The sequence below is a fragment of the Rhinopithecus bieti genome, unplaced genomic scaffold (genome assembly GCF_001698545.2).
Source record: "Rhinopithecus bieti isolate Rb0 unplaced genomic scaffold, ASM169854v2 scaffold_4816, whole genome shotgun sequence".
In the NCBI taxonomy this organism is placed as follows: Eukaryota; Metazoa; Chordata; class Mammalia; order Primates; family Cercopithecidae; genus Rhinopithecus; species Rhinopithecus bieti.
Genome location: NW_016804543.1, coordinates 133708 through 142297, shown reverse-complemented (window position 1 = coordinate 142297; position 8590 = coordinate 133708). Strand labels below are relative to the sequence as shown.

The window sequence follows — 8590 nt, the reverse complement described above, 5'->3', positions numbered from 1 at the left end:
TCCTCATTATTCTCTATCACACTACCTTATTCATCTCCTTCATAACACTTCTCACCATCTTTATTCAATTTTTTGTTTGCTTCCTCATTCATTGTCTGTTTCTCCCCTCACTAGACTATAAGCCCCGTGATGGGAGGCATCATGTTTGTTTCGTTTAACAATTAGTAGCAGAGCCAAGGAGTAGCTTCAGCCCCTCTTCTAAGGCTCAGAGTAGGAAAATGGATTTGAAATGATGCTGATCAGGACCTTCACCCCAAATTGCCTCAAATAAGTAACTAAAGGAGAAACAGCACCCTTTGGTGCACACCCTTGCTGTACACATGAGGCTTTGTGGAAGGTGCCATGGCTCTCTCAGTTCTAGTTAGATGTTGCCCATGGACCTTTGTACAGAGAAATCCTGGAGGTGCGCTGGGATCAGTGTATCCCTAGCGTATGCTATTCACATGCATAGGAGGCACACAGGAACATTTTTTGGAATGAATCTTTGAAAGTTTGAAAAATACCAGCTTAGGAAGTAAAGTTCACCTCTCCTAAATCACTAGGAGGAAGAAAACTAATTGGAAGTCAGTTTTCTCTCTTCTCCTGATAATCCATTACTTACCCATTGTCCTATTCCAGGAGAAAAGACAACATGCTACACAAAGAAAAAATTCTCCTTTCCAACACATGTGCTACATTCAATCTCCAGATATGATGAATTGAGACACTTACAGAGTTAAGTGTGGAAGGGCGAACTGATTTCACAATAAATTGGTTAACTATTTAAGTGTTTCAAGATTCAGCTTAAGTGTCCTCAGTCCATCTTGATACAAGTGGCAAACTTTCAAAAGGTTGGAATGCCTGTCATTGTGGCAATATGCAAGTGCACTGCAGGACACAGAACAGTAGTTAGCTAATTACTTCAAGTATATGAGACAGATTAGATATGATCAGTAGTTACGCAAGCCAAATCCTAAACAGAAAAATCTCAGTGGTATCCACGTGTGTACACAGGTTGTCATGGCCACACCTTGGCTTGGCAAGTGCATCGAGGAACATTTTCTCCCAGGCTGCCTTTTCCCTCGCCTGTTGTGATTGTCTATAAGGCTTATAACAAAACATGGTGAGATAGCAAACGTGGCTTATGTGGGTATATTTGTCCTTCTTTGCAAACAAGATTGAGTCTTTTAGAAGAAATACACAAGCAGAAAAATGGCTTCAGACAAAACAACAACAACAACAACAAAAAAAAAACAGGGTAGTACCTATGGGTAATAGAAGGCACTGTGAAGGTGAATGGATGTAGGGTGTTCGGGTATGTGAACTGGGCATCTGAGTCAGTACAGGGATTGGAACTGAAATGGAGGTGACGGTGGAGGTTATACAGTAGGGAGAGTGAGTCGGATTATGATGATAGCTACAACTTTTTAAAAAAATAACTCTGACAACCCAGGTACTGGGGCCTTCACTTAGGTTTGCTTTTTTAACTCTTTCAGAAATACTATGAGATAAGGGCTTTTATTATTCTCATTTTATATGGGAAGACACCGAGGCTCAAAGAGGTGAGGTAATTTGCCAAAGGTCACGCAGTTAATTCCAGAGCCAGGATTTTATCTAGGATTGTGTACTTCCAAACTTTGTGCTTACAAACACTGTTCCATCAGTATCCTCTGTTCCACTGTGTATGTTCCATACCATTTCACTGTATCTTCTGTTGGCAGGACAGTCTAGAGATCAGGAGAAAGGTTAAGCTTAGAGCTGTAATTGCAGGGGGAATTTCTGAGAACATAGCAAAGTCAAAGAGAGAGTCAATCTCTGGCAGCTTCCCCGAGGTGTGGCATACAGGCGAGACCTGGGGAGCACTGAGAATTTGTATTGGAGAAAGTATGTTCTGTTGTTCCTTAATTTGAGGATACAAAAAAAAAAAAAAAAAGAAAAAAAGGAAGTAAATCTGTGGCTGAGGTGAAGGACAGAAGAGTAAAAGATATAGGAAAATAGATGTAAAACAATAACCACTAAAGTGTACTGGCCAGTTTACTGAATGCTTAGAATTGCTGATATTGGTTTTAAATGGAGTTGCTTTTTCCTTAGGTAATTCCATGTAGCAGGGTCTAGGGTGAGATGCCTAAGGGGTGTATTTAATGATGGTTAATGATATTCCTGAGTAGAAGGGAAGAGGTCAGTTAGTTCTCCATTAGAGAAGTCAAAAATGTCGCAACAAACGATGTAATTCCTGCCTCACTATCAGAAGAATAGAAACTGGTATGGTTTGGCTGTGTCCCCATCCAAAGCTCATCTTGAATGGTAGCTCCCACAATTCCCACGTGTCATGGGAGGGACCTGGTGGGAGATAATTGAATCACGGGGACAGGTCTTTCCCATGCTGTTCTCAAGACAGTGAATAAGTCTCATGAGATCTGATGGTTTTATAAAGGGGAGTTCCCCTGCCTATGCTCTCTTGCCTGTCACCATATAAGACTTGACTTTGCTCCTCCTTTGCCTCCTGCCATGATTGTGAGGCCTCCCCAGCCATGTGGAACTGTGAGTCCATTAAACCGCTTTCCTTTAAAAATCACCCAGTCTTGGGTATGTGTTTATTAGTAGCATGAGAACATACTAATACACACTTGTCTGATTCATTATGGCTATGCCATTTCTTTCTCTAGAGCTTTGCTACTCAAAATGTGGTCCCTGGAACATCAGCACCATCTGGGAGCTTTACCCCAGACTGATTGAAATAGAGCTTGCATTTTAACAGGCTCCCCAGGCAATTCCTATATGCAGTAACGTCTGAGAAGTATTGCCCTAAAATATGTATTGTGCCAGCTCGGCAACTTGGTGAACTCTTGTTCAGCCTTCAAAGCCTAGCTCAGATATCACCTGTTCTTTAAAGCTTTCCCTAGCAATGTCTTAAAGAGTTAATCCCTCCTTCCTTTCTGCTGTTTCTCCTCCTACTCATCTCTATTCTGTGCTCATGACACTGTGTTCTTGAGGAGAGGGTATCTGTGTTACTCCTCTTTGTATTCTAGTGTGTCAACTCTGTCACTTCAACAAGATGGGTTATAAAAAGCATCCAGTTATTCAATTTAGTTATTCAATTTAAGTCCCTCTTGGACAATGATTTTTAAATTTTTCTATGCACAAAAATGACCTTGTTAAATTGGAGGCCTGTAGACCTCACCCCTATGAATGCTGATTCTGCATGTTTAATTGGGCCCCAGGAATTTACATTTTAACTAGCAGCTCTAAGGATTTCTGGTGCAGATGACTGAGAGAGATCTCTGGTTTAGAAACATTTCCTGGTGTCTGTAATGTGGAACTTCTTTCTGGCCTGGTGGATTGCCGCTATCCTGTATATTGTGCTGGTCTTTATGTCCTCTAGGTATCAAGAATGCCTTAATTAGTAAAGGGGATACCCAAATAGGTATGGACTATATATCAGTAAGGATGCCTTTAGAGAGAAATGAAAATATGCTGCATTGCAGGCCCTAACAGTCTCAGTTACTCAGTATGGTAGAGACTGTTGTAAAGATCTCTTTCCCTAAGGTGGAGGTTGCAGTGAGCCGATAATCGCGCCACTGCACGCCATCCTGGGTGATAGAGTGAGACTCTGTCTCAAAAAGGGGAAAAAAAAGAAAATTCTCTCTCCCTAAATGGACTCAGTGATTCTTAGGACCCATTCCAGGATGTGTGAAACATGTGAATATTTTCCACATATACAGCTCTGATTGTGTGAGTGCTGCTATGTGCCAGGCAACATATGATAGGTGAGAACATTGATGATTTCATTGAATTCACACCATGATGCTGGATACGATGCAAGGGACACTGTCACCCTTTGAATGATAAGAAATGAAGTCAGGGGTTCTTGCTTCTTTCCTGTTTGACAAACTGTCTCTCTGTTTCTTCAGCTATACTTTTTACTCATTATCCTTGCAAAATTCCACAGGGATCAGCAGAGGGGGTGGTTGTCAGCTTTCCCTAAAGTTCCTTCACTGCACTCCACTTCTAAGCCTTAATCATAACCATTTTTCTCCAGTTGTAGAATATATCTATACTAGGGGATGTCTGGAAAACACAAAGAAGTGATTTATTTCCTTTCTTAAGAGAATTTTTAACCAGTTTGATTCTTTCCTTAGCTGGTGCTGCCTCTAAATCCACACATATCTTCATGGCTGGAGTAACAGATACATGGATACATATTTTTGAGTTGTTATAGCAACGGAATCAAATCACAAAAGAGTGGAGACAATCAATTTTTGCAGTTGATTGGAAAGACAATTAGAAAATTAGATTGTCAGGGGCATAGCTAATTTAGTTAATGCTGCAGAGTTCTCTGAGAATAAAGCAAAGTTGTTTTTTCTCGGGAGAGTTTGTTATTTGGAGAGTTAGGATAAAAGAATGGATTAAATAAATTATGGTACATCCATAAATTGAGACACAGTGGTGCTGATTTCTTTCAATGTCTACTATATGTAGGGCACAAAGACAAATACAGCAGGCCCAGTTCTTGCCCTCGTGGAATTTATGGTCTACTGAATGAAGTAGAACTATGTAGATCTATATACACTATCATCGAAAGCCATCCAAGATATGTTGTAAATAATGCATAATGTAAAAACAGTATACGTTTGTGTCCAAATGAATTTGCCAGATGGTTACGACCAATGTTATTAATGGCAGTTATCTCTGAGGACTAGTAAGGGGTTTGGGTTGGGGATTGCAGGAATGGGAGGGAATGATGAACTGTGCAACTTTTTGTGGCAGGGACTGTGAACTACCTGCCCTCGAATCCCTTCTTCAGTCAAAAAACAACAAAATCAAACCAAAACAGAACAACAACAACAACAACAACAAAAACACATAGAAAACAAACCCCAAATATTTTCCAGACTTCTTATGGCTTGATGTAGTCATAAGACTAAGTCCTAGGCAAGTAGAAGTGTTGTACATGACAGCTAAAAAGGCCTTCTAGAAAGGGAAGGGACTCGCCCTTTTGCCTGTGTTGCTTTCTGCTGCTTGGAATGTGGAATTGTGGTATGGTCCTGGCAGCCATCTTGGACCATGAGGAGATCTGGAGGGCGGAAGCCATGGACAGGAGAACACTAGGATGAAGGACCATGAGTCTCCTTCATACCAACCTGCTACCACTTTTGCCGTTTGCTGTGATGGTAGCAGTAGCCACGTATGAATATTTTAAATTTATTAAAATAACATAAAATAAAAAGTTTAATTCTTCTACCCTACTAAGCCACACTTAAAGTACTCAATGGCTACCTGTGACTAGTGGCTACTAAACTGGACAAGACAAATAATAGAACATTTCCATCATCACAGAAAGTTCTATTAGATAGTGCTGCTCTGCTGCCTGGTTCCTGGTTCCAGGCTTTACAAGAGCCGATAAATCCCCATATTTATGTCTTTGTTACTTATGGTTGAATTAAACATACACTACACAAATTCTATTTTATAATGACCATATATCAATTTTATGATATAAAACTCATATAGTTTTAAATACACAATTAAACATCAAACACGGATTAAAACAGATCAAGATATATTATAAATAACTTGGTTTGATTATTTAAAAAACAGGAATATTGTGTCAAAATAAAATTTTAAAACCCTGGGTATAGAAGAGATCTAGAAAATTATAAACATTTAGATGTATTTCCAAAAGCAAAAGGCTGGGCATCTGAAGTTTATATAAGCTTCACTTGGAATCGACATAGACCGCACACCAAGTAGCTGTATACATTTCTATAGAGTTGCTGTCTGCACATTCAGCTATGGAGCATATTAAGAATGTTCTGACAGATACAGTGAGCATTCATAGGAGACACTTTTATAAGGATAAGATATGGTCTGGTGCTCTCTAGCTATTTATCAAACTCTGCTGTTTGCATTTTGAAAATATACAATGACATTACATTTTAAATACACTAAGTTATATTGTGCTGCCTTTGAACCTGCAGCAAAATTATGATACCATTGTGTATTTTTAAACATTAAATATTTCTCATATTTTTGCACTACAGCAAGCAAACCAAAGGCTTTTAGCATTCCAGGTCATGTAGACTCTTTCAATAAGGTTGTTTATTCTTCGTTCAACGTGTGCGGGATTCAGGAGAATCATTTCCATTCTTATAGGAAGGTGCCACCCAGGTAATTTTTGGCACATAAATATCAATGCATATTCTGATCTGTTTGGAAAATGCAGTACATAAAACCCATTCACCAGGCTGAGGTCACCACGGGCGGATAAACCAACACTCTGCAGTGGCTGCTTATAACAAAGTAGAAAAACCTTATGCTTTCAACAGGGCACCAAATTTAGTAAGTCCCTAAGCACCCCCACCTGGTACTCTGCCAGCACAAACGGAGGACATGTGTTGGTTTTTTTCCCCCTTCCTCATGTTTGTGTGTGTGTGTGTGTGTGTGTGTGTGAGAGAGAGAGAGAGAGAGACAGAATATTTTATTCTTCCAAGTTGCGATGATTTGACATGTGCTGTTTTTACATATTTCCATTTTCTAGTTTCACTGAAAGTCTCAGAGGCTTATGGGGATGAGAATCAAAAGTTGGTAAGCGTGTTCCTGGTAGGCAAATGGTGATGTTTTGAAATCCTTTCTAAAATCACATTGGAAAAAAAGTGGTTTCAATTTTGTGCACTTTATATGACCACCATGTCATTTTTATATTTGCCTGAGAAACAAAGGGATGAGAGCAAGGAGTGAAGATGGTTGGGAAATACAATTTGGAGAGAGGGTCTGTTTCTAATACTCCTAATACTAACTTGGCATTTCAGAGTGTTGTTTATCTCCTTCCAGTTCCATCAGCAGTGGTAATTTTTAGTGCCATCATTAGGAACTTGGTCTACTGTCCCGTTCAATACAGCATGAAGTCTGACATCCAGAAAATATCGAAGAACAATTTAAATTTTTACTGAAGTCTTGAGAAACAATGAGCAAAGGGGATTACATTTTTAACTCACAGAAATGTTATAAAGTTCTCTTTTCCACCTTTTATCCCATTGTCTCTGGAGTGCAGCCAACTCTTGCTGAATCTCCCTAAAACCTCCATGCTTTCCAGACTCCCTCTAGCATGGTTCTTTCTTGACTCCTGACCCTTGACATTTTGGATCTGGTGTTTTCTTTCATGAGGGTCTTGGTCTTTTCTAATGTAGGATTTCAAGATTTTTCTGGATATTTTTTGACATTTTGGATCTGGTATTTTCTTTCATGAGAGTCTTGGTCTTTTCTAATGTAAAGATTTCAAGCTTTTCTGGATTTTTAAAATTATCTTTCTGCTGTTCCCAGCATTAACACCACCAAAGGCCCTAGACGGCGAGCAGGCAAACCCAGAAGCCGCTCAGCTCAGTAAGCAGTGGGAAGAGAAAAGTCTGAGAAACTTGCATGCTACATTTTTACTTTTGTGTGCTTCAGCTACAAAACCTTTTAACATCCTTCTAGTTCATCTTCCTTTCTTCCAGCCTCCAGGCCCCCTTAACCTTAGCTGCTCTGCAACATTAGCTAGTTTTTATCCAACTACTCCTCCCCACCCCAATGCTGGCCACCTGTTCCTTCCGTCCCCTCTTCCCTTCCTACTGCCTCTGCTATGTGACCTTAAGCTAGTTACCTCGGTTCCCTCATGTGTAGATCACACACCTGTTCTAGAAGGTCGCTGTGGGGCCCTCCTCTTCTGAGATTGTAAGATTCAGGTCATGCCTACTCAAGAACAAACACCTGACTTGGTTAAAAGTGAACACCTCAGCATGGGTTGCTCCTTCTCCTTTAAAGTATTTTTTGATGGCACAAGTAACAGGTATATGAGTATATATTCCTATACAAAACAAAAACCATTAAGAATGAGACTGAAAAAATCATTCCTTCCTCTAACCCCAACCCACACCTCTTCAATTTTTTAAGCGATTAAAAAAATACAAAAAGCCCCAAATTTCATTCATTTTTTTTTTTTTTTGAGATGGAGCCTTGCTTTGTTGCCCAGGCTGGAGTGTAGTGGTGCCATCTCAGCTCACTGTAACCTCTGTCTCCTGGGTTCAAGCAATTCTCCTGCCTCAGCCTCCCATGTAGCTGGGACTATGGGTGCACGCCACCATGCCCAGCTAAGTTTTATATTTTTAGTAGAGACAGGGTTTCACTATGTTGGTCAGGCTGGTCTCAAACCCCTGACCTCAAGGGATTTGCCTGCCTCGGCCTCCCAAAGTGCTGGGATTACAGGCGTGAGCCACCATGCCTGATCTCACTTTACTTCTTTAGGAGTTTGATCTGCATTTTTGCTGAGAGTTTTCTATGTTTTTATATACATATGTATATCCCAAGACTGTACAATTTTGTTTTGTGAAGAATTTTTTAAACATATAAATGCTATTCCTGTACATTTTTTATTTTCAAGTTCCTCTTGAATGTCTGAGAGGATGGTAAAAATGAGATAAGCTGGGCAAGTGTGTTCTTGGCAGGCAATTGGTGCTGTTTTGAATAAAATAAAATGGTACACTGTGCTTACTGTTTTCATTTGCATTCTTTTGCCCTTAATATCATTGTTACTATAGAAGAACATAGATCTTTTTTTTTTTTTTTTTAAAAAAAA

At 39.8% G+C, this 8590-nt stretch overlaps 1 long non-coding RNA gene across 1 annotated transcript in view; it reads right to left on the bottom strand.

Annotated features, from left to right (window-relative positions):
* Window positions 1-1478: 1478 nt before the first annotated feature.
* The window catches only part of LOC108527670 (uncharacterized), an 8091-nt gene continuing 979 nt past the window's right edge, over window positions 1479-8590 (bottom strand). Inside the window, exons 2-3 of the long non-coding RNA XR_001884883.1 lie at window positions 3897-4047; window positions 1479-1706 (exon numbers count right to left, since the gene is read on the bottom strand). This is a non-coding gene — a long non-coding RNA (uncharacterized LOC108527670). The remainder of the gene's footprint in view (window positions 1707-3896; window positions 4048-8590) is intronic.